Raw genomic sequence first — 23,825 nt, 5'->3', positions numbered from 1 at the left:
ATATTTAGGTCTTTTCTCACTCTAAGTCCCCTCTAGTCTTTTGTCTGGAGGGTAAATTTGTGACTGTTAGATTCTGGAAGCTCAGAGGAGGAAGAGGAGAGATGTCTCTACGTTCCCATTCATATATTTATTTAATACCCTTATTTTTAGAATGGCTTACCTAATCTCATTTATCTGATGTCCAGAGAAATGTTTCCTATCTTCTAGACAATCAAGTTTTAGTCTTTTGCCATGGCTGGGGAGGCTTAGTGGCCAGGCTGTGTGAAATGGAGTTGGAGATCTCTGGAGTATCACAGTTTCTTAAAGAGCTTTGAGCCAATAGCACAGCTGCCTTCTTTATTCTCACCCTTCTATACCGTCTAGAGGTAACCTGGTCCCACTCATTCTGAGCCTTTATAGGATTCTGTCATATAAAAAGCTCACCTCCTATTGTCAGCTTAGGATTCAGCTTTATTACATCTACTAAGTCCTAATATTTTATATATGTCCATCCTTTATAACTTCCAGAATTTTCTTAGCTTTATCTCCTGTGCCGATTTCTTTTTTGGGGGCGTTTATGCATTTAAAGAAAACAGTCCCTTTACTGAGTTTCAGTGGACTCTTATGCAGGGAGTGAAATTAAATATTTCAGTCTAGTGTTCTTTTAATCAAACTCTGTTTTTTGTCACATAGTGTATTGTATGTTAGTTTTTCAAATTGTTACATTTTCATATTTGTAATTATTCTTGGTTGCTTTATATTTGCATTGCCTAAATTGCCTATAATTTACTGTTGCCTTAGTATTAGATATTTAAATTTATTCCAGTTTTTCATTTATTACATTATGGTGAAATGAATGTCTTCATTCATTGAAGCTTCTCCAAATTTAGGATTATTTCCTTAGGATAGAATTCAAGAAATAACATCTTTTGTCTGAATCATTTTCTTTTTAAAAAATTAATTTTATTGGAGTATAGTTGATTTACAAAGTTGTGTTAATTTCTGCTGTATAGAAAAGTGATTCAATTATATCATACATGTATATATTCTTTTTCATGTTCATTATGTTTGTCATAGTATATTGAATATTGTTTCCTGTGGTATATATATAATAGGACTTTGTTGTTTTGATATCTTTTTCTGAAAGTGATATGAGTGTTGATTTTACTAAAGATTTTGTCAGAATTTGGTATTATAATTTGCGAAAAAATTATTTGCTAATTGAATAGTCTAAAATGGCAACTTATTTTATTTTGTATTTTTTTATTTAGTTGTCAGACTGGGAGCTTTCCTGTCATTTTTGGTATCTGTATTTACTCATTGTCTTTTTGTCATTTTTCTTACCAACATTTTAAGTTTAAAGAAAATCACTTTGTAGAACCTCTTTATAATAAAGACTTTAAATGTAAATTGTCTGACATATTTGCTGTATTTTCTCCAGTTGGTTTACCATTTTTTTTGATTGCTTTTTGCTATTTTTTAATATGCATAAGTTTAAAATTTGTATATAGTTAAACCTGTGAACTGTATTTTGTACACTTTGGAAGTTTCACATTTTTACTCTTAATAGATGTAAAAAAAAATAATTTGAATTTATGACTTTATATTTTTAGTATTGAGCCTTAAAAAAATTTACCTGAAATTTATTTTAGAGTGAAAGTTATGTGTTGTTTTTTTTTAACTGCTAAGCAGCTAATCCAGTATGAGCCAGGGAAACATTTCCGTTTTCTAAAAAGTCTTTAAAAAGAATTTGAATATGTGTGCTGTGTCACTTCAGTCGTGTCCGACTCTGTGTGACCCCAGAGATGGCAGCCCACCAGGCTCCCCCATCCCTGGGATTCTCCAGGCAAGAACACTGGAGTGGGTTGCCATTTCCTTCTCCTTGAATATGTGTAGTAACTCCTATTTTGCCTCATAAATTTCGTCCTGATTATTCCTCCACATAGTCTTGCCACAGAAACTTGTGTATTTTCTCAGAGAAACTTGAATTGCATCATATGTAATCTAGACTTCCTTATTTTAAATTATTTTGTTCTGCTTTGGTTGTTTGGGAAGTGTTTGTACACTTTTGGTTTTGTGTAATAACTTCAGAATGTTGCCATCTTGAGGTTGTTTATAAAGCCATGTATGGTTATCAGGAAATTGCTGACAATTATGAAGTGCTTATTGTGTGCAATAGAGAAAAGAAACTCCTGGGCTTGTTTTATGTTTATTTTTTGATGGCCAGATTCAATTCTTGGTTTTAATAGTTTGTTTTGTTTTATTTTTGTTTCTTTAGCTATGACCTTAGTTTAAAATATATTTTCCTGATAGCCTTTATCCCCTCTACTTATAATGGCCATATAACTGGTAGCCTGTTTCTTTTGGACCAGGGCCTTTTGGTGAAAAGATTTTCTTCTAATAGTAAAGCTCCTTTAGATCTTTATGTCAGGATTTCTTATTAACAATAGAACCTCTCTTTCCCTTGATTGCTAGAAAGAAAAACATAAAAACCCCACTTCATATTGAAATGAAATTTAGTGTTTATATAATTCTGTCAAGTTTAAAAAATTTTTACATTAAAATAAACAACAAGCAGAACTCTATCCAGTAGTGTTGTGCAGCGTGAAATACTTCATTATCTCTAAATACTGTGTTTTTCTAGCAGCAGAAAGGATGAAATTGTGTTTATGAAACAAGGTGAATTTGGTTATATGAAAGTTTTACTTACTGTCAACCCTTGCATTTTCTTTTTATTTGTTTATTGCCTATTAGCTTAATGGTTCTCTGAGATATATGGGTTTCTTTTATTTTTATTTAAAATTAAAAAAAAAAATTTTGGCTGTGTGGGGTCTTGGTTGCTGTGCAAGCTTTTCTCTAGTTTGGGCAAGGTGAGGGGCAGGGCACCTCTCTAGTTGCAATGCACATGGTTCTCATTGCGCTGGCTTCTCTTTTGGAGCAGCGGTTTTAGGGTGCAAAGGCTTCCATAGTTGCTACTCCGGACTCTAGAGCACAGGCTCAATAATTGTGACGCGTGGGCTTAGTTGCTCTGCATGTGGGATCTTCCCAGATCGGGGATTGAACCCATGTATCCTGCCATGGCAGACAGATTCTTTAGCACTGAGGCACCAGGGGAGCCTATGGATTTCTTTTAAAACATGGGTTTAAGATGCTTATCCACTTTAATAATAGCAGCATGTTTCTGTTTCTGGGAAAAACATCAGCACCACAATTTTCAAAAATAGAGTCAAATTAGAATATTTTTAGAATTATAAAAATCATGAATCAATAGCAGGCTCTTACCAAATCTCAGTTATATTTTTCCTAAAAATGCAGTGAAATATTCATTTCAGTTTTAAATAAAACTATTAAAAATATGATCAAATTTCTTCAAAAGGCAGAACTCTTTTTGGTACCCCTGTTCTAATTTTTCCTCTTATATATTTATTCCATGGCATTATTTTGGGTATTTTAATAAATATATAAAATTTTATTTGTAAAAAATGCCTCTCTGAATGAATCCTTCTAGTAATTACTTTGCTTCCTGACGACTTAATAACCACTGCCATGAGGTCACAGTGTAGAGTTATGATAAAAGTAATAAAATTTTTGTACATAACTAGGACAGAAGTTCCTTGGGGAAATATTGAGTGAATGATTACAGGAAAGATAATTCTTTAGTTACAGATTAATTGTCTTGAAAGTTAAATTCAACTTTAAAACAGTCATTTTTAAAGAAAAAAATCATTTATGAAACTAAATTAACTGAATAATTAGAGCTTGGTTGACAAGGAAAGCTGGAAAGTAATACATATTTTCTTCATTTAAACAAAATTAACTTTCACTTGTTGAATTAACTTCCTTTTCATTTTCGTTCAGACCGTAAGTTGGTAATGCTGTTGTCGGTAACTCTACCTGAGTATTTAGTAGACTAGTAATGGCTTTTCCCTCCAGGGCTTGTTGATAACCATTGCTATTAGAAAATCTGAGATAAGAGAAATGGTAAGGGACAATATCTAAACTACTCAAGAAAATTAACTGTCTATGGTATATGAATCCTTCCTATAAAAATTTGAAGCTGTTAGATTTATTATAATTTTAATTAAAAAATTTTCAGATTAAAGCATTTGTTATTACCAGGTTGGTGTGCACCTTCTTATCATAAAGTATGAGTAAAGACTATTGAGAAAATATAAAGCAGAAACTCAGTTTGACAATGTAAATATGTGAATTTCTTTAAAGAATTCAAAATTGTCCCATTTAAATAATTCTTTTCAAAATTGCTTTTGGTATCTGAAGGAATAACATATGAAAGTTTGTCAGTTGTTATATGTTATTATCATTAGTAGTACTGAATATGACATTTTTTCCTGTCTTTTATTAGGCGTAGTAGTTGCCAAGGCATCGATTTATTTTCAACACTGTTTCTTCCTAAATGACAGCAGTGTTGAGAATAGAGGCACTGTATGTGTTCTTTTTCACTAGTTTTCCAGGATAGTTAAAAAGTTAGTTATTTCCACTGTGTATGGAAATTAAAAGAACAGTTCCAAATTTCATTAATTTGTTTTCTTCTAATACATTTTTTAATTTCCAAAGTTCATTAACTTGTTCTCTTCTGAAGTGGTTTTCTTTGTCATGCCTGTCATCAAGGATCTTAGTGAAACATAAAGATAGGTGAATTCTCATAGAATTGTGGGGAATTTTTTATGGTTTCTTAATTGAAAAGTATAAAAAATAACTTTAAACTTGAATATTATGGATTTAATTAGTACTGGTAGTAGACTATAGAATGTCAGGCTTTTAATTCTGTAATTAATTGCTAAAGATGTACCTGTGTTGTTATTTGTGACTTTCTTTACCAATGGGAGTCTAAAATATAAAATTTGACTTACTTGGAAGATGATGTCATTGGAGAACTGAGCTTTCATTTCTTTGCAGACATCTGAGTGAATAGTAAAATTTCTAAAAAGGGGAGATTTAGGATATGCAGTAAGTCCCTTACGTATGAGTCTCCGAGTTGTGAACTTTCAAAGATGCGAAGGTGCATTTGCATATCCAGTCACATTAGTTAGTTCACGTGCCTGGGATTCATCGTCGTGCCTGGGATACATCATCATGTGTGTGCGTCCTCTAGAAGTACTTGTGCTTTTATGTAGTTTACAGTACTGCATAGCCAACAATAGTACAGTATCTTTTTCAAACCCATATGTCTAGAAGCAAGCATAAAAGCAGCAGTGAAGTAGCTGGTACTGCTAAGAAACACCAGGTGATGTAATGATGAAAGCAAAAATGAAAATGATGGAGAGAGTGGAGTGAGGCGAAAAGATGGAATTGGAGGCCTAGAGAAAGGGCAAAGAGAGACAAGAAGAAGAAATAACTGAAGAACCAAAGGGATTCACAGTGCAGGAGATGCCAAGGGGATTTTCTTTGTTTGAGGAGGCACTGTTAGTTTTGGAGGCACAGGACCTGAACATAGGACAGTATACAAAGATTGCAGCAGCCATTCTGAATGCAATCCCTTGCTACCGTGTCATCTAGATGAGCAAAGAGCTACTACCCAGGTATCACTGGATCATCTTTTCAAGATTGTTTTCAAGGGTCAGTAGAATTGAAATCAGCAAGGATCCAGAACCTGTGCTATTAACTTCAGGTGTGAGTGAAATCGCAGCTTGCCATCTGTCTCCTATTACTGATGATCCTTCAGCTGTGCCATCTCTGATCTCCCCTCCCTCCTCCAGTTCACTGGATGCCAGCCCCTGTATGCCAGCTGTTGTACTTCCCACTGTACTTTTCAAGGTACTGTACTGTGAAATTAAAAATATTTTCTTTAATTTTTGTGTTTGTTTTGTTAATGTACTATTTGTGTGAAATGGGGCTATTATTGGGCCTTCCCAGGTCGGGCAGTGGTAAAGAATCTGCCTGCCAGCGCAGGAGATGCAAGAGACGGTTTTGATCCCTGGGTGGGGAAGATCCCCTGGAGGAGGAAATGACAACCCACTCCAGTATTCTTGCCTGGAAAATTCCATGGACAGAGGATCCTGGCGGGCTATGGTCCAGGGTCTTGGCAAAGGGTCAGGCATGACTGAGTGAATGCACACACACACACATAGGTACAGTACTGTACTATAATATATAGCCTATTGTGTTAGTTGAGTTACTTTGTCAGATTTATGACCAAATTGGACTTGCAGATGTGTAGTCAAAACAAAACTTGTTTGTATGTCGGGAACTTACTGTATTATGTTATAAAAAAAACTTGTCTTAAAGGGAAAGAGAATGAAAGTAGTAAATTTTTTTAATTTTAAATTCATGGATATTAAATGTGACTGGCTTAGCAGGTTTTAGGGGATGGTGATGAAAGAAACATCATTGGTTCCCTTCAGTTCAGTCACTCAGTCATGTCCAACTCTTTGTGACCCCATGAATTGCAGCATGCCAGGCCTCCCTGTCCATCACCAACTCCCGGAGTTCACCCAAACTCATGTGCATCGAGTCGGTGATGCCATCCAGCCATCTCATCCTCCGTCATCCCCTTCTCCTCCTGCCCCCAATCCCTCCCAGCATCAGAGTCTTTTCCAGTGAGTCAACTCTTTGCATGAGGTGGCCAAAGTATTGGAGTTTCAGCTTTAGCATCAGTCCTTCCAATGAACACCCAGGACTGATCTCCTTTAGAATGGACTGGTTGGATCTCCTTGCAGTCCAAGGGACTCTCAAGAGTCTTCTTCAACACCACAGTTCAAAAGCATCAACTCTTCGGCGCTCAGCTTTCTTCACAGTCCAACTTTCACATCCGTACATGACCACTGGAAAAACCATAGCCTTGACTAGACGGACCTTTGTTGGCAAAGTAATGCTTTGCCATAGCTTTCCTTCCAAGGAGTAAGAATCTTTTAATTTCATGGCTGCAGTCGCCATCTTGGCCCCCCAAAATAAAGTCTGACACTGTTTCTACCGTTTCCCCATCTGTTTGCCATGAAGTGATGGGACCAAATTCCATGATCTTCGTTTTCTGAATGTTGAGCTTTAAGCCAACTTTTTCACTCTCCTCTTTCACTTTCATCAAGAGGCTTTTTAGTTCCTCTTCACATTCTGCCATAAGGGTGGTGTCATCTGCATATCTGAGGTTACTGGTATTTCTCCCAGCCATCTTGATTCCAGCTTGTGCTTCTTCCGGCCCAGCGTTTCTCATATTTCTCTTAGGAAACCTGAAACCAGTGTGTGGGCTGGCCTTCTCTTCCTCCATCCCTCCCTCCTTCCCATTTATCTTTCCTCCCCACCCCCCCCCTTCTTTCCTTCCTTCCCTTTTTCTTGCCTTTCTGCTTCCTCCTTCCCCTCCCTCCTTGCTTTCAGTCTTTTTCTCTCTCCTCAAAAGAATCAGTACAGAGATATATGTTAGCCTTATCTGACTCAGTTCAGTTCAGTCGCTCAGTCAGGTCCGACTCTTCGCAACCCTATGAACCGCATCACGCCAGGCCTCCCTGTCTATCACCAACTCCCGGAGTTTACCCAAACTCATGTCCATTGAGTCGGTGTCCTTCATTCTTTCTGGAGTTTTTCTTCACTGATCTCTAGTAGCATATTGGGCATCTACTGACCTGGGAGTTCATCTTTCAGTGTCCTATCTTTTTGCCTTTTCATACTGTTAATGGAGTTCTCAAGGCAAGAATACTGAAGTGGTTTGCCATTCCCTTCTCCAGTGGACCACATTCTGTCAGACCTCTCCACCATGACCCATCTGTCTTGGGTGGCCCCACATGGCATGGCTTAGTTTCATTGAGTTAAACAAGCTGTGGTCCGTGCTTATCTGACTAAACTATTGCAAAAATCCTTTTTTTTTTTTTTTTTTTTTGCCATCCCCAGCAGTTTGTGGAGTCTTAGTTCCTGGACAAGTGATTGAACCCTTGGACCTTGGCAGTGAAAGCTCAGAGTCCTAACCACTGGACTGCTAGGGAATTCCGCCCGCCGGCCACTTATTTGGGAAGAATCTTATGAGATAGTGTCTGTGAAAATGCCTTTAAAGCATAAAATGCTAGGTTAGATACAACGTATATTCTTTTTTTTTTTTTTTTAAGAGATTAAAGGCACTGATGACAACTTGTCATTACATTTGGTTAGATTTGCAGAGAAATTTGGGCTACTGATTGTCTTTTGACTAAGTTTTTTCATCTCTGGGGGAAAGGAGAGTACTTGGAATCATATATTTTAGAGTAGTTGAACTGATCAGTGCAGTGTTGCTGATAGCTCAAAAGTTTATGAACCAGGAGAATGATAAATTGTGTGTTTAATTTGAAAAACTGCTGGAGGCAAGTGAATGAACTAGAAAACTTGTCATCAACATATGTTAAATAGTCATTTTATATTATGGAGAATAAAAAAAGCCAAGTGAATACTTAAAGGCATTCTTTCCATGACGTTTTTAAGACTCTCCTGCAGCATTTTAAGTATACAACAGATTTCCTGTGATCAAAAACTAAGTGGTGTCTTTTCTGATTTATGTTCTTATGGGCAGTTTTCAAAGGCACATTCATCCTTAGAAATTATTTGAGATTGTTAAGTGACATATTTGGCATGTTTCAGAATGTGAGCTGCCATTCTTAGTAGAAGAAAACGTGTACAACTTGCCTGTTTCTCCATTTGTGCTCTAAGCTGATGAGTTGTTATTGGTGCATTCATTGATAAAGTAGCTCAGCTGTCCAGCACACATATTCCATTCTGTATTTTTTTTTTCACATTTTTATCCTTGTTAATAGAAACTAATAGCAAGACACAGAATTTTCTCTTCGACTACTGCAATTTTTTATGCAATGCAGCAAAGCTCAGGGATGCTGGGGAAGCAGAAGTAGTGGCAGATGGTTCAACCTGATGGTCTGCAAAGACAGAGTGGTTCCTTTTGATTACAGACACTGGCAGTCTGTGAAGTGAAGATACCGAGCCACAGTCTACTCTACAGCATGCACTAACCGTGTGCGTGGTGGTAAAGCCAAGAACAACTTTGTATGGGCATCGTAGAAGTGCTGCATTCACTTTTCCACACACCCACACGTAGCAACACTGCCTGCATTGTATCTGTGAGTGCTAAGGCTAAATGGCATTGACGTTGCCACTCTGTTTTCTATGAATTACAGATGATTTAAAACTAGTACATAAAAGCAGGGAACTAGATTTATACCTTCTCAATAACAAGAGAAATGGAGATTTATTTTCTCCATTATTTGAATAGCTAACTGTACAGGATAGATTCTTTTAGAAATTTTTGTTTGAATTATAGAGACTATATAAACAACAGTGAATAAAAGGCTCGGAAAAGTACAATTGTAGGCATGTAATTTGGTAGAGCCATTTGGAAGGAAGTTTGATATTTATTAAATGAAAGAAATGTGAATGACCTAGTTAGCACTTTCTAAAGAAGCATAATATATGTGTATATGTATATATTTTATTAGGAGGCATGATTTTTCATGGCAAATGTTGTATGAAGGAAAAAATGAGAAACAAGATAAATGTCCAACAATAAGTAAATATCTAGACTATCTGTAGCATTGTTGCATAACGGAATACTGTGCAGCACATAAAGGAATGAGCTACATTTCTATGAGTAGTACTTATAAAGGCATGAAAAAAGATCTGAAAGGAGGTGGACCAAACACTGAAGAAGGGGGTGGGATCGAAACTAGTGGGAGGAAGTGACAAGGATTTGGTAGTGGTGAGGCCTTTAGCCTTATCTGTGTGCAGTTTGAATTTAAAAGAAGACTGCTTTTACTTATTACTTGTGTAAAAAAAAGTTAATCAAAAAGCTATCCCAAAGTACTGTCCAATACAACAACCACTTTGTTTTTGTAGAATATCATTCATTGTGTATATATTTTGTATGCTTTTAATAATCTTTGGTCAGTTTATCTTATAAGCATGTTTTCAAGGTTCTATGAAAGGTTTTTTTTTTTTTGCCATCTTTAATGATATTCTTAAATTATTTCTTTAAATGAAACTCTCAGGAATGAACCATATGATCAAAGGATATGAACATTTCCTGCTCTTAAGTATTTCCATATTAATTTACAAAAGGATTTTTACCAGTATATGATGCTACCAGCAAAGGTGAAGTGCACTAACTTCATAACCTCAGCATTCAAATTTCTTCCTAAAAGCATAACATAGAGATGAATAGTATGGACCCTGGAAACTGAGTCCTTGGGTGCAAATCACATTTCTGCCACTCAGCTGCCTGACCTTGGGCAAGTGACTTACCTTTTGTTCTTCAACTTCCTCATCTGTAAAATGGGAATAATAAGTGTGTACTCTGTAGGCAAATTACAAGGATTATATGAAATAATATTTGTAAAACACCTGGAATAGTGTCTCCCATAGAGCACATGTTAGATAAAATTTTTTTAAAAAATAATTTGGAGGCCCCTTGGAGCAAGACTGTGTCATATCCAATTTGTATCTTACCTGACTTGTTTGATATTGTGTGATTCTCTTTCTTCTAAAACTTGTCACTTTTTATCTTGAAGCAAAAAACATACCATGAAAATATATAAATACATAATTTTTAAATACATGGTATCTGTTTTAATGATAAGGAAAAAGGTACATTTATCAGAGTTAAGAGATTGTGAGTCATCATTTGATTTTCTGCCTTTGCACAAGTAAATGTCTAAATTATACCTATTCCACAGCACTTTTAAGAATTCAGTTCAGTTCAGTCGCTCAGTCGTGTCCAACTCTTGGCGACCCCATGAATCGTAGCACGCCAGGCCTCCCTGTCCATCACCAACTCCCGGAGTTCAGTCAGACTCACGTCCATCGAGTCCGTGATGCCATCCAGCCATCTCATCCTCTGTCGTCCCCTTCTCTTCCTGCCCCCAATCCCTCCCAGCATCAGAGTCTTTTCCAATGAGTCAGCTTTTTGCATGAGGTGGCCAAAGTACTGGAGTTTCAGCTTTAGCATCAGTCCTTCCAATGAACACCCAGGACTGATCTCCTTTAGAATGGACTGGTTGGACCTCCTTGAAGTCCAAGGGACTCCCAAGAGTCTTCTCCAACACCACAGTTCAAAAGCATCAATTCTTTGGTGCTCAGCTTTCTTCACAGTCCAACTCTCACATCCATACATGACCACTGGAAAAACCGTAGCCTTGACTAGACAGACCTTTGTTGGCAAAGTAATGTCTCTGCTTTTTAATATGGTGTCTGCTGCTGGTGCTGCTAAGTTGCTTCAGTTGTGTCTGACTCTGTGTGACCCCACAGATGGCAGCCCACCAGGCTCTCCCGTCCCTGGGATTCTCTAGGCAAGAACACTGGAGTGGGTTGCCATTTCCTTCTGCAATGCATGAAAGTGAAAAGTGAAAGTGAAGTCACTCAGTCATGTCCGACTCAGCGACCCCACAGACTGCAGCCTAGCAGGCCCCTGCATCCATGGGATTTTCCAGGCAAGAGTACTGGAGTGGGTTACCATTGCCTTCTCCGAATATGCTATCTAGGTTGGTCATAACTCCTTCCAAGGAGTAAGCGTCTTTTAATTTTATGGCTGCAATCACCATCTGCAGTGATTTTGGAGCCTCCAAAAATAAAGTCTGACACTGTTTCCACTGTTTCCCCATCTATTTGCCATGAAGTGATGGGACCAGATGCTATGATCTTAGTTTTCTGAATGTTGAGCTTTAAGCCAACTTTTTCACTCTCCTCTTTCACCTTCATCAAGAGGCTTTTTAGTTCCTCTTCATTTTCTGCCATAAGGGTGGTGTCATCTGCATATCTGAGGTTATTGATATTTCTCCCGGCAATCTTGATTCCAGCTTGTGCTTCTTCCAGCCCAGCGTTTCTCATGATGTACTCTGCATATAAATTAAACAAACAGGGTGACAATATACAGCCTTGATGTACTCCTTTTCCTATTTGTAACCAGTCTGTTGTTCCGTGTCCAGTTCTGACTGTTACTTCCTGACCTGCATATAGGTTTCTCAAGAGGCAGGTCAGGTGGTCTGGTATTCCCATCTCTTTCAGAATTTTCCACAGTTTATTGTGATCCACACAGTCAAAGGGTTTGGCATAGTCAATAAAGCAGAAATAGATGTTTTCCTGGAACTCTGTTGCTTTTTCGATGATCCAGCGGATGTTGGCAATTTGATCTCTGGTTCCTCTGCCTTTTCTAACATACTGTATTTCCCACCTGGGTTTCATTTAGTAGGATACTAAATGAAAGAAGAGGAGATACTTCTAGTGATGACAAACATTAGGTGTAAGATAATAAGAAAACGGTTTTATTGAGCCCCATTGTGAGTCAGTATTGTTTTAGATGCTGTGATTCAGTAATAAGTGTAAGGTTATGAATAGAAGAATAGATAGGACATTCATTTGATCATTAAAAGAAATCTGAATCTTTATCCAAAAATTTATTGAACATCGTAGTATTTAAGATTCTTTGATTGGTGTTGGGGTACAGATTAATAAAGTCGTTTCTTTGTTCTCACGAGCAGAGGGGCGATACACAATTAAATCAATGAATACAGTGTAAGTTGTGTTATTTAAAGGGTGAAGCATTGAAAAGTTGATGCTAAGTAAATGGTGATGAGGAATGTCATTCTGTGGGAGGAACACCTAACTTTTTAGGTAGTGGGGCATGGAAGCTTTTAGAATATGCTTCTAGGAAAAGCACAAGAGAGACATTCAGCCCTGTCTTGAAGGCACTGTCTCTAATAGGCAGTGCAAGAATGACAGTGAGTATAATATTGTTAGGGAATGGTAAATACAGTTAACTCTTAATCAACTCAGGTTTGAACTGCACAAGTCCATCTGTACTCAGATTTTTTCTCAGTAGTAAATACATATGTATGATCATGATTGGATGAATCTGAGAATGTGGGACTGAAGATACAGAGGAACCATGTATTCAGAAAAACTGCACATACAGAGAACCGACTATAAGTTTTATACATGAATTTTTCAATTGCATGGAGGGTTGGTACCCCAGCCTCCCCCCAACTTCCACCCCTTTCATTCATTATTCGAGTCAACTGTAATGGAATAGTTGGAGCCGTTGTGTAGCTACTTCTCATTCTAAGTTCTACAGTTAAATTTTTCCAAAAAAAAAAAAAAAAAGGACTTCCCTGACAGTCCGGTGGTTAGGACTCCGTGCTTCCTCTGCAAGGGGCCCAGGTTTGATCCCTGGTTGGGGAACTAGGATCTCATATGCCAAGCGGCCAAAAAAAAAGATAAAAAATATCTTCTATTTATTGCATGCTAAAACATCTTAGATCCTTTTCGTCTAAGACAAGGATTCTCATCATCAGTATTCTAGTCTTGGCTAGTTTATCCAAATTCAATATAGAATAAACTCTTTCTGTAAAAATTAGTTTCATTTAAAATCTAATTTTTAGATGTAAAAACTCTTGCTTGGGGTTTGTATTCTTGATGTACAGAGTAACTTTACTTTTATTAACCCTTTACTGGTTTTCTGATTCTTTGAATTCTGCATTATCTGCATTTTTCTAGTACTGTTTCTCAGTTGTGAGGTTCTGACCTATAACTGATTTTTTTCTGATTGCTCCCTATATATTTTATATATTCAAGTAACCATTAAATTACAAGCTACCCTGGTGGCTTAGACACTAAAAAATCTGCCTGCAATGCAGGAGACCTGGGTTTGATCCCTGGGTCGGGAAGATCCCTTGGAGAATGACATGGCAACCCACTCCAGTATTGTTGCCTAGAGAGTATCCATGGATAGAGGAGCGTGGTGGGCTCCATGCAGTCCTTGGGGTCACAAAGAGTTCGGCATGACTGAACAACTAAGCACAGCATAGCACAACCATTAAATTATCTTTTATATGCTCTCCTGATTATATTAGATATCCAGATTTAGTTCAGAAGTTTTACTTTTATGCTAGGTTAATGTATCTTGTACTTACCTTTGCAATGTGTTCATGCCAGACATAATTTATTTACCACTCGTTTGCTTTTTACCATTTTCGTGTGTCATGTTTGTAGAGATTTCTTTGTTTCTGTTGCGGGATTTCTGCTTTATTACTTGTGCTTTTATGTTTAGTTAACTGTTTATATTTTACCATTCTTTTCCTCTCTGTTAGATACTTTGAGAACTTTGAAAGAACGGTTATTTTGACTTTTCCTTAAAAATGCAGTATTTCTGTGTTTTAGAGTCAAACAAAATACTGTGAATGCTTAGAGGGATTTGTGAAAATTTATCTTGGTAGACATGTTCACTATAAGAAATTAGATTTGTACTATTGAATGATTTAAATGAGGTTAAGAGAAACATACTGGATTAACTGAGCAATTGAAATGTGTTTTTTAAAAAATTATTTTTTTAGTTAAACTTTTTTTTGTCTGTGCTGCGTCTTCATTGCTGCTCCTGGGTTTTCTCTAGTTGCAGTGCGCAGGCTTCTCATTGCCGTGACTTCTGTTGCAGAGCAGGGCTCCTGGGTGCAGGCTCAGTAATTGCGGCACGTGGGCTTAGTGGCCCTGTGGCATGTGGACTCTTTCCTTACCAGGGATTGAACCTGTGTCCCCTGCATCAGCAGGCAGATTCTTAACCACTGGACCACCAGGAAAGCCCGAAATGTATTTTGTATATGTGTATATGTACATATATATATACACACACACATAAAAGAGAGGGTGAGCTAGTTTTAAAGTACTCTACACTTTGAGTTCTGTAAGTTTATTTGGAATTTAAAATTTATTTCTCCATAGAAACAGTGTTAGAAATGATGATTAGATTCATAGGGTGGTGATTTACAGAAATTTAAGTCCCTGTGTATCTGAGATATTGTATATTTGCAATAAAAAAGTAATAGAAACAATTCTGTGGGGATACTAGATGAACTACAGTAACAATAAAGTTGAAAAAGTTATTTTAAAATATATCTAAATGCTAATATTTGAATATGTGGAATACTGGTCTCTGCTAAGTCAGTGAGTGCTTTTCAGATGCAGCCTCAGAGTGTTTATCAGCTGCATTAGTCACAAAGAAGGTTAAGAGTATTCTTAGGGAACTTTTGTCTATTTGTAAATAGCTGGGGAGTTGTCAGTAAGTCAGGTGTTTGTATTTGTAGGAATGTTCCTATGCATTTGTGTTAGATTTTTCACATGGGTAGAATCTATTCTTTTTTTAAGTCAGCCTTCTTTTGCTCAATATAACAACAACTTCATCCATGTTGTTAACTTGGTTCAGTAGCTTTTGCCTCTTCTGTGCTGAATAGTATTCTGTAATCTTAATGTATAATGATTTTTTGTTAACCTGTTCAGTGAACATTTGGGTCATTTCCAGTTTTTTGCTGTTACCAGTGAAGTTACTATGAACGTTTTGTACAAGTCCTTTGGGATCGTATAGTTTTATTTCTCTTAGGTAAATACTTAGGAGTGAAATTGCTGGGTCATAGGATAGGTATGTGTTAGTAAGAAACAGCTAAACTTTTTCCTAAGCAAGGTATGCCATTTTATTATATTCCACTGCTGCTGCTGCAGCTAAGTCACTTCAGTCGTGTCCAATTCTGTGTGACCCCATAGACGGCAGCCCACCAGGCTCCTCCATCCCTGGGCTTTTCCAGGCAAGAACACTGGAGTGGGTTGCCATTTCCTTCTCCAAACTAGCAGTGAGTAAAAGTTTCACTTCCTCTGTATCCTTGTCAACATTTGGTGTTCTTAGCCTTTGAAGTTTTAGCCATTTTAATAGTTGTGTAATAGTGTCTCATCAATGGTTTTTTTCTTGAGGAAGTTTTTTTGTTTTTTTTTTTTAAGGTGGACCATTTCAACAGTCTTTATGGAGTTCGTTACAATATTGTTTCTGATTTATGTTTTGTTTTTTTGGCCCCGAAGCATGTGGGATCTTAGCACCCTGGCTAGGGATGGAACCCGTACCTCCTGACTCCTGGAAGGGGAGTCTTAACTGCTGGGCTGCCAGGGAAGCCCCTCATCAATGGTTCTAATTTACATTTCTATCTTCTTTTATGAAATGCTCATTTAAGTGTTTTTTCCTGTCTTTCAGTTGGGCTCTCTGTCTTTCTAATGTTTGCGTTAATGGAAGGTAATAGAAGGAGTCTGATACTTAGAGATGAAGTTGTAGATGTTCAGAAGCAATGTAGTTAATAACTCTTAAACCAGGCAGTGATTTTTCTGTATTGATGAGAGGGCTAGGGATTGGACCTTCAATGATCTCATTTGCTTTTTGTGTTTTGATGGGTAGAATTCAGAGTAAGTAGAAAGCTTATTAATTTAGATTGTAATAATAGAATTTAAACTTTGGGTTCCCAGGTAGAGCCATAGCCGTATCTGCCACAGCAACAGTTTGTGTGAGCATTGTTACGACTCCTACGAGCCATTAGTTTTTTTGAGGGTAATATTTCTTAGAGATCAAAATCAGTACTTAACAATACTAACATTGTCCTTGATTAGCCAAATCAGTCTTTTTTTTGGCCTCCTGTCTTTTTAGAAGAATAAATACATAATCATTAAAATTATTATTTTTACTTTATTTAGAGTTAATTTCCTGTGTCAAAATGAATGTCTGCTTAAAAGGAATTGATGCTTTATATTAGAAACTGTAGTTTATGGAACAAATGTTAGGCAAGATTCAGAATTTCTAACTTTGTGCCACTTGATTAAAGATTATGAATATGATGAATATGAATATGGATTGTGATTTTAATCCTTCAACTTAGCTTTTCCCCTTCTTATCAGAGGAGAAACTCTTATGTACCATTTGACCCTAGATATATTCTGAAACTTTTTAATTAAAAAAAATTTTTTTAAATTTTAATGTATTATTTTCATCTGTGCTGGGTCTTCATTGCTGCGTGGGGTTTTCTCTAGTTGTGGCGAGTGGGGGGTACTCTCCAGCTGCAGTGCGAGGGCTTCTTGTTGCAGTGGCTTCTCTTGTTTCAGAGCACGGGCGCTAAGGTACCTGGACTTCGTAGTTGTGGTGCACAGACTTAGTTGCCGCGTGGCAGGTGGAATCTTCCTGGATCAGGGTTCAAACCCATGTTTCCTGCATTGGCAGGCAGAATCTTAACCACTGGACCACAAGGGAAGTCCATGTTCTGAAACTCTTGTTTTCTGAAGTCACTAGTGGCAAAAAAAAAAAATTGCTGTTCGTAGGCTGTCTCTTAAATCTGAGACATTCAGGTTGGCCTTTATTATCTACTTGAAGTGACTTTGTAGTAGTTTTTGTTTTAAGTAGTCTGCCAGAGGCTTTTGGTAGATAAATTCACTTTTAGATCAACCACACTAAGCATATTAAAAAAAAAATGTATTGGGATGTAGCCGATTAACAATGTTGTGATAGTTTAGGTGAACCACGCAAAGGGGACTCAGCCATACATATATACATGTATCAAGGACATTTATAAATTAATATTGGTTGTGATTTTCTTTCTACTTTGGGCATTTTCCTTCTGTATTTGGATATTCTTATTCTAGTTTGGCAGAGAAAAGCATATTTCCTAGTGTTTGTTTACTTCTGTGGTTATCTTCTGCTTCAGATGTTGTTAAATTTTCATCCATGCCTTTGGAACCAAATTGTTAAATAGCAACTCCTATCTTTTAGCAAAAATCTGAATGCATGATAGGCTTTGGCTGTATAAGAAAGATGAAGAAATAGATTGCTTGGTCCCTGCTTTCAAGAGACTTAAAATCTACTTGGAGACATAAGACTTAACCATAACCTTTGAAAAAAAATTGTGATTTAAGGCAGTGTATAATAGGAGTATAGAGTACCAATATTGTGAAATATTTTATAAGCATGTAATGAGTAGTAGTGAAGTACTGAACTTTTAAAAAAAGCTTACCTTTACAAAAGTGGATTAAATTTCATATGCTTTACATATATGTATATGATTTAAATGGAAGTTAAAAAGAGTGTAGTTTCAGCTAGAGTTCAGAGAATGCACATGGAAATGAAAATATCCATCTTGGGTCATTGCAGAAAAAGGTTGATGACTGCTGGTATAGACAAAAGAATTATAAAAGTTTAGAGATAAGCAATGTTCTGTTTTTTTATACTGATTTTTAAGGGGAGGGCAATCACAAATATAGACATTTATTTTCCTTTCAAAGACTGTGTTCTAATCCCTTCATCTGATCCTGTAGAAGCATTGAAGTAGTTTTTCTATCTAAACTAGAAAGGAGGATTTGGCCTGTTTATTATTGGTGATATGACTATTGTATTGGTCTGCTTGGGGTGGCATTCCAGGGGATCTTCTTGATCCAGGGATTGGCAGGTGGATTCTTTACCACTGAGCCACCTGGGAAGCCTATCTCCTGCTATATTCCCATCTTTATTCCTGGCTTCTGCTGAAGTAGTTGCTGAAGTTTGGGGCTCGTGGACATAACTAAATTCCTTATCAAATAGATATTAGCGTTCTCTTCAGATCAAGCCTTTATCATTTTTTTGCAGTATGGATAGGCTGAGAATTTTCCAAACCTTAAAGTTCTGGGTCCTTTTTGTTCAACAATTCCTTCCATTTATCTCTTTCCTTACATTTTACTAAAAACAAGTAAGAGGAAAACAAGTCTTCAACATTTTGCTTAGAAATCTCCTCACCCAAATAACCAGTTTCATCACTTCAAAGTTGTGTATTCTGTAGAACACTAGAACATGACCACAAGTTCAGGCAAGTTTTTTGTCACATTTTAATAAGAATCAGAGGCTTCCCTGGTGGCTCAGTGGTAAAGAATCCGCCTGCTAATGCAGAAGTGGGTTTGATCCCCTAGGTCAGATCAGGAAGATCCCCTGGAGAGGGAAATGGCAACCCACTCCAGTATTCTTGCTTAGAAAATCCCATGGTCAGAGGAGCCTGGTGGGCTATAGTCTATGGGGTCGCAAAGGAGTTGGACATGACTTAGTGACTAAACAACAACAATAAGGGTCACCTCTCCTCTGGTTTCTTCTTCCTCATTTCTATCTGATACCTTTTTACCCAACTGAACTTGGGTTCATTTGCCCACCACTCAGCAAAGCAGTCTCCTGACGCCAGGTAGTGGTGAAAAAATGCATGGCCTTTCTTTGCAGAGCACCATGCAAGGAGAGTGCACAGCTAATGCTCAAAAGACCTGAACTCCCCCCGTGGCTTTCAGGCAAGGGTTTTAAAAGGCAACAATTAGGGATTGGGGTCATGGAGTGCATGAATCAGCTAGTGGACATCCTTCTGATTAGTTGGTGGTGATATTCAGGAATCTTAATCATCAATTTTCTGGTTTCAGTCAGTTTGGGGTCTTTGTGCTTGTGGTCAGCTTGTAGTTACCACCCTCCACTGGGTAGTCATCTTAGTTTCTGTAGAACAGCTCAATGATACATGTCAGACTGTTCTCTGTATCCCTCCAGTGACTTAGTTTTGTGACTCCGTTCAAGCTATTACTTTTCTTGCTTGACTGCTTTTCCTTTGTGTCAGCATTTTCCACTTCTTTAATTGTTAACTACTTGAGTCTCCTCTTTGGCCAAAACAGAGAGGGACACAGAGGGGCTAGTACCCAGGAAGATTCTGTGAGGTCCCACTTGGTGTCAGTCTCCTTCTTTTCTTTGATGCTCCTTGGTCACAAGGGGCAGGGGTGGTACAAGAAAGGAAATAAAGTTTTTTTAAATTAATTTATTTATTTTAATTGGAGGCTAATTAATTTATAATATTGTAGTGGTTTTTGCCATACATTGACATGAATCAGCCACGGGTGTACATGTGTTCCCCATCCTGAATCCCCCTCCCACTTCACTCCCACCCATCCCATTCCTCAGGGTCATCCCACTGCAGCAGCCCTGAGTGCCCTGTCTCATGCATTGAACCTGGACTGGCAGTCTATTCCACATATGATAATATACAATGCTATTCTTTCAAATCATCCCACCCTCGCCTTCTCCCACAGAGTCCAAAAGTCTGTTCTTTACATCTGTGTCTCTTTTGCTGTCTCGTATATAGGACCATCTTTACCATCTTTCTAAATTCCATAGATACGTATTAATATACTGTATTGGTGTTTTTCTTTCTGACTTACTTCACTCTGTATAATAGGCTCCATCCAGTTTCATCCACTTCATCAGAACTGATTCAAATGCATTCTTTTTAATAGCTGAATATTCCATTGTGTATATGTACCATAGCTTTCTTATCCATTCTTCTGCTGATGGACATCTAGGTTGCTTCCATGTCCTAGCTATAGTAAACAGTGCTGCGATGAACACTGGGGTGTATCTCTTTCATTTCTGGTTTCCTCGGTGTGTATCCCCAGCAGTGGGATTGCTGGGTTGTATGGCAGTTCTGTTTCCTGTTTTTTAAGGAATCTCCACACTGTTCTCCATAGTGGCTGTACTAGTTTGCATTCCCACCAACAGTATAAGATGGTTTCCTTTTCTCCACACCCTCTCCTGCATTTATTGTTTGTAGACTTTTTGGATAGCAGCCAGGAATGAAGTTTTGGGTAGAGAGGTTAATAATAAACTCTGCAGGGGGAACTTGGTTTCAGTGGGACTTGGTTTCAGTCTCACCAGAATGGCATTAAGCATTCATATTCCTAACCAACATTCTGTTAATAATGCATTCTTTAAGATGTTGGAGACTTTCTCTGTAGCCCTCTTCTTTCTGAGCTTGCCCTAGAATTGCCTTTGATGTCCATACTTTTGCCAACAGTTCCTTAACAGCAGTCTAAGCCTTTTCTATCAAGTATCTCAAAACTCCTCCAGCCTCTACCCATTGTTGTTGTTCAGTCGCTAAGTCGTGCCCAACTCTTTGAGACTCCACGGACTGCAGCACACCAGACTCCTCTGTCCTTCACTGTTTCCTGGAGTTTGCTCAAATTCATATCTGTTGAATGGGTGATGCTGTCTAACCATCTCATCCTCTGCTGCCCGCTTCTCCTTTTGCCTTCAGTCTTTCCCAGCATCAGGGTCCTTACCAATGAGTCAGCTCTTTGCATCAGGTGGCAAAGTATTGGAGCTTCAGTTTCAGCATCAGTCTTTCCAGTGAATATTCAGGGTTGATTTCTTTTAGGATCTGCTTCTGCATTTGTATACATTTGTTACAGTAGCAGCTCACTTCTCAGTACCAAATTCTGTACCTATTAAACAGCTTGGGCTGCCATAACACAGGGCTTCCCTGGTGCCACAGCAGTAGTGAACCTGCCTCCCAATGTAGGAGATGTAGGCTCAATCCCTGGGTCAGAAAAATCCCCTGGCATAGGAAATGGCAACCCACTCTGGTATTCTTGCCTGGGGAACTCCAAGGACAGAGGAGACTGGCATCTCAAAAGACTCAGACTCGACTGAGTGACTAAACAATACCACCACCATAACAAATACCATAGATTGGTTGGCTTAAAAAACAAATTTATTTTGTCTCAGTTCTGGAGATTGAAAGTCTACAAAAGTTTAGATTCTAGGAGAGTTTGGTTTCTGGTAAGGACTATTCTTGGCTTGCAGATGGCTGCCTTCTTTCTGAGCTCCTCACATGGCCTACTATGTATGTGGGAAGGTCCTAGAGACACTGTGAGTCATGTTTCTTCTTATGTGGACATTAATCTGATTGGCCCCACCCTTATAATCTCATTTAACAGGAATTACTTCTTAACTTAAATAGCAGAGACATTACTTTACCAACAAAGGTCCGTCTAGTCAAAGCTATGATTTTTCCAGTAGTCATGTATGGATGTGAGGGTTGGACTATAAAGAAAGCTGAGTGCCAAAGAATTGATGCTTTTGAACTGTGGTGTTGGAGAAGACTCTTGAGAGTCTCTTGGACTGCAAGGAGATCAACCAGTCCATCCTAAAGGAGATCAGTCCAGAATATTCATTGGAAGAACTGATGCTGAAGCTGAAACTCCAATCGTTTGGCCACCTCATTCAAAGAACTGACTCATTTGAAAAGACCCTAATGCTGGGGAAGATTGAAGGCAGGAGGAGAAGGGGATGACAGAGGATGAGATGGCTGGATGGCATCACCAACTCAACGGACATGAGTTTGAGTGAACTCCGGGAGTTGGGGATGGACAGGGAGGCCTGGAGTGCAGCAGTCTGTGGGATCTCAGAGTCAGACACAGCTGAACGACTGAACTGAACTGACTTCTTAACTCCAAATGCAGTCACGCTGGGGGTTAGAGCTTCAGCATATGAATGTGTAGTGACAAATACATTTGATCCATAACAGAAATGTAATTATGGTTGACCTTTGATTAACTTTAGGGGTTCAGGGTGCTGACCCACCACCCTAGTTAAATTTGGGTATAGTTAAATATGGGTTACCAATGAAATGTATGTTGATTTTCGATGCCTCTTTGTCTAATATTTTCTCTTTAACCTTTCTATTTTCACTTAATTAACTTTCTTATTTCATTTGCCTTCATTTCTTCAATCTTGTTCTACTTCTACTTCCTGCATCATTTCTTTCTTAGGCCAGCAAACTGATGGTGGGAATTTTGGTAAATATTTTTCCATAACGCTGGAGATCTCAAATCAGGGCCCAGTGGCCTTTCTTCTCTGTTATCAGAAGATGACATAAAATGAGGAGGGATGGATTTGTATGAGGGCTAATGTATATCTCTTTGGCTTTCTTTTTCAGATTTTTCAGATGTTTAGAGCATGGGTCCCCAAACCTCCAGCATCTAAGGCCTTGTGATCTGATTTGGGGTCCATACGTGGAATGTGTTGCGTTCATATAAACAGTGAACACTTAGTATAGAAGTCTTAAATCAGATTTAATTTTTCATTAGCCTCCGGGTGTGCATTCCAAATTTTAAAAGTTTACACTTTATTATACTTCTTTCACAGTCTTACCAGAATAACTCCTGAAAACATAAAACTCATTAGCATATTTATCACCCTAGATATTCCTTCCACTTCTTTTCCCATACTTTTCTTTCACAATTCCCACAATTTGCATTCCAGCCTCTCAAACTGTTCTGCAAATCAGTCATCTTCAACCTTTCTGGAACCAGGGACCTGTTTCGTGGAAGACCGGGGGTGGGGGTGGGGATGGTTTGGGGATGATTCAGGTGACTTACTCTGCACTTTATTTCTATTGTTATTACATCCGCTCCACCTCAGATCACCAGGCCTTAGATCCTGGAGACTGGGGACCCCCGCTCTAAACATTCCTAACATCCTCTGACCTCTGTGCTCACTCCCTTCCTGATACTTGACTGTTCTTCCTGTTTCTCTGTCTTGGGCTCATTCTTAATTTTCTAGCGTGAGAATGGCCCCCTTTTATGAAACTTCCTAGATTCCTCTGTAACCTTCTGTACTGCCATATCACTTGCTTATACCATTTAGGCTATTTATTATATTCTACTTTGTGTTATTAGAATGTTACTTATGTATTCATTTATTTAGCAAACATTTGAATCCCTGGGTTCTACTTACAGACTTCAGTTTATTGTTTTGGGTTGGAGCCTGGGCATCAGAATTCTTTCAATGCACCTCAGGTGATTCCAGGAATAAGAATTTATGGAATAAAGATAAAACACAGTGCCCACAGACAGAGTTCAGAGCTGTGGTGGCTTGATGCTGAGATGCTGGTGGAGTGCCTAGGGAAGGCGCGTGGCAGTGCCCCTCTCAGTGCTTGCGGTGCGTGATGCCTCTCTAATAGTCCTTTGCAAAACAAATGCTGAAAGCTGTTTTCTCTTGTCACCTTTTTTTTATAAAAACAAACATCCTCAGATTTCTTTTGGTTAACGAAAAGAGGTGCTAATGCAGGTTTCTCATTAAAAGTGAAGTGGTATAAAGTGAACTTTTGGAAACTGGGGGATACCTGTGTATGTGTGTATGCATGCATGCAAAGTTGCTTCACTTGTGTCCGACTGTTTGCTACCCTGTGGACTGTAGCCTGCTTGGACCCAATGGCTTCTCTGTCCATGGGATTCTCCAGGCAAGAGTA

General features: G+C 38.2%; 1 protein-coding gene across 1 annotated transcript in view; it reads left to right on the top strand.

Moving 5' to 3' along the window:
- Positions 1-23,825, top strand: part of USP32 (ubiquitin specific peptidase 32) — a 206,691-nt gene that overhangs the window by 27,801 nt on the left and 155,065 nt on the right. The window lies entirely within an intron of this gene.

This window comes from Bubalus kerabau, chromosome 4, assembly GCF_029407905.1.
Source record: "Bubalus kerabau isolate K-KA32 ecotype Philippines breed swamp buffalo chromosome 4, PCC_UOA_SB_1v2, whole genome shotgun sequence".
Lineage (NCBI taxonomy): Eukaryota > Metazoa > Chordata > Mammalia > Artiodactyla > Bovidae > Bubalus > Bubalus kerabau.
This window is presented reverse-complemented; position numbering and strand designations above follow the sequence as displayed.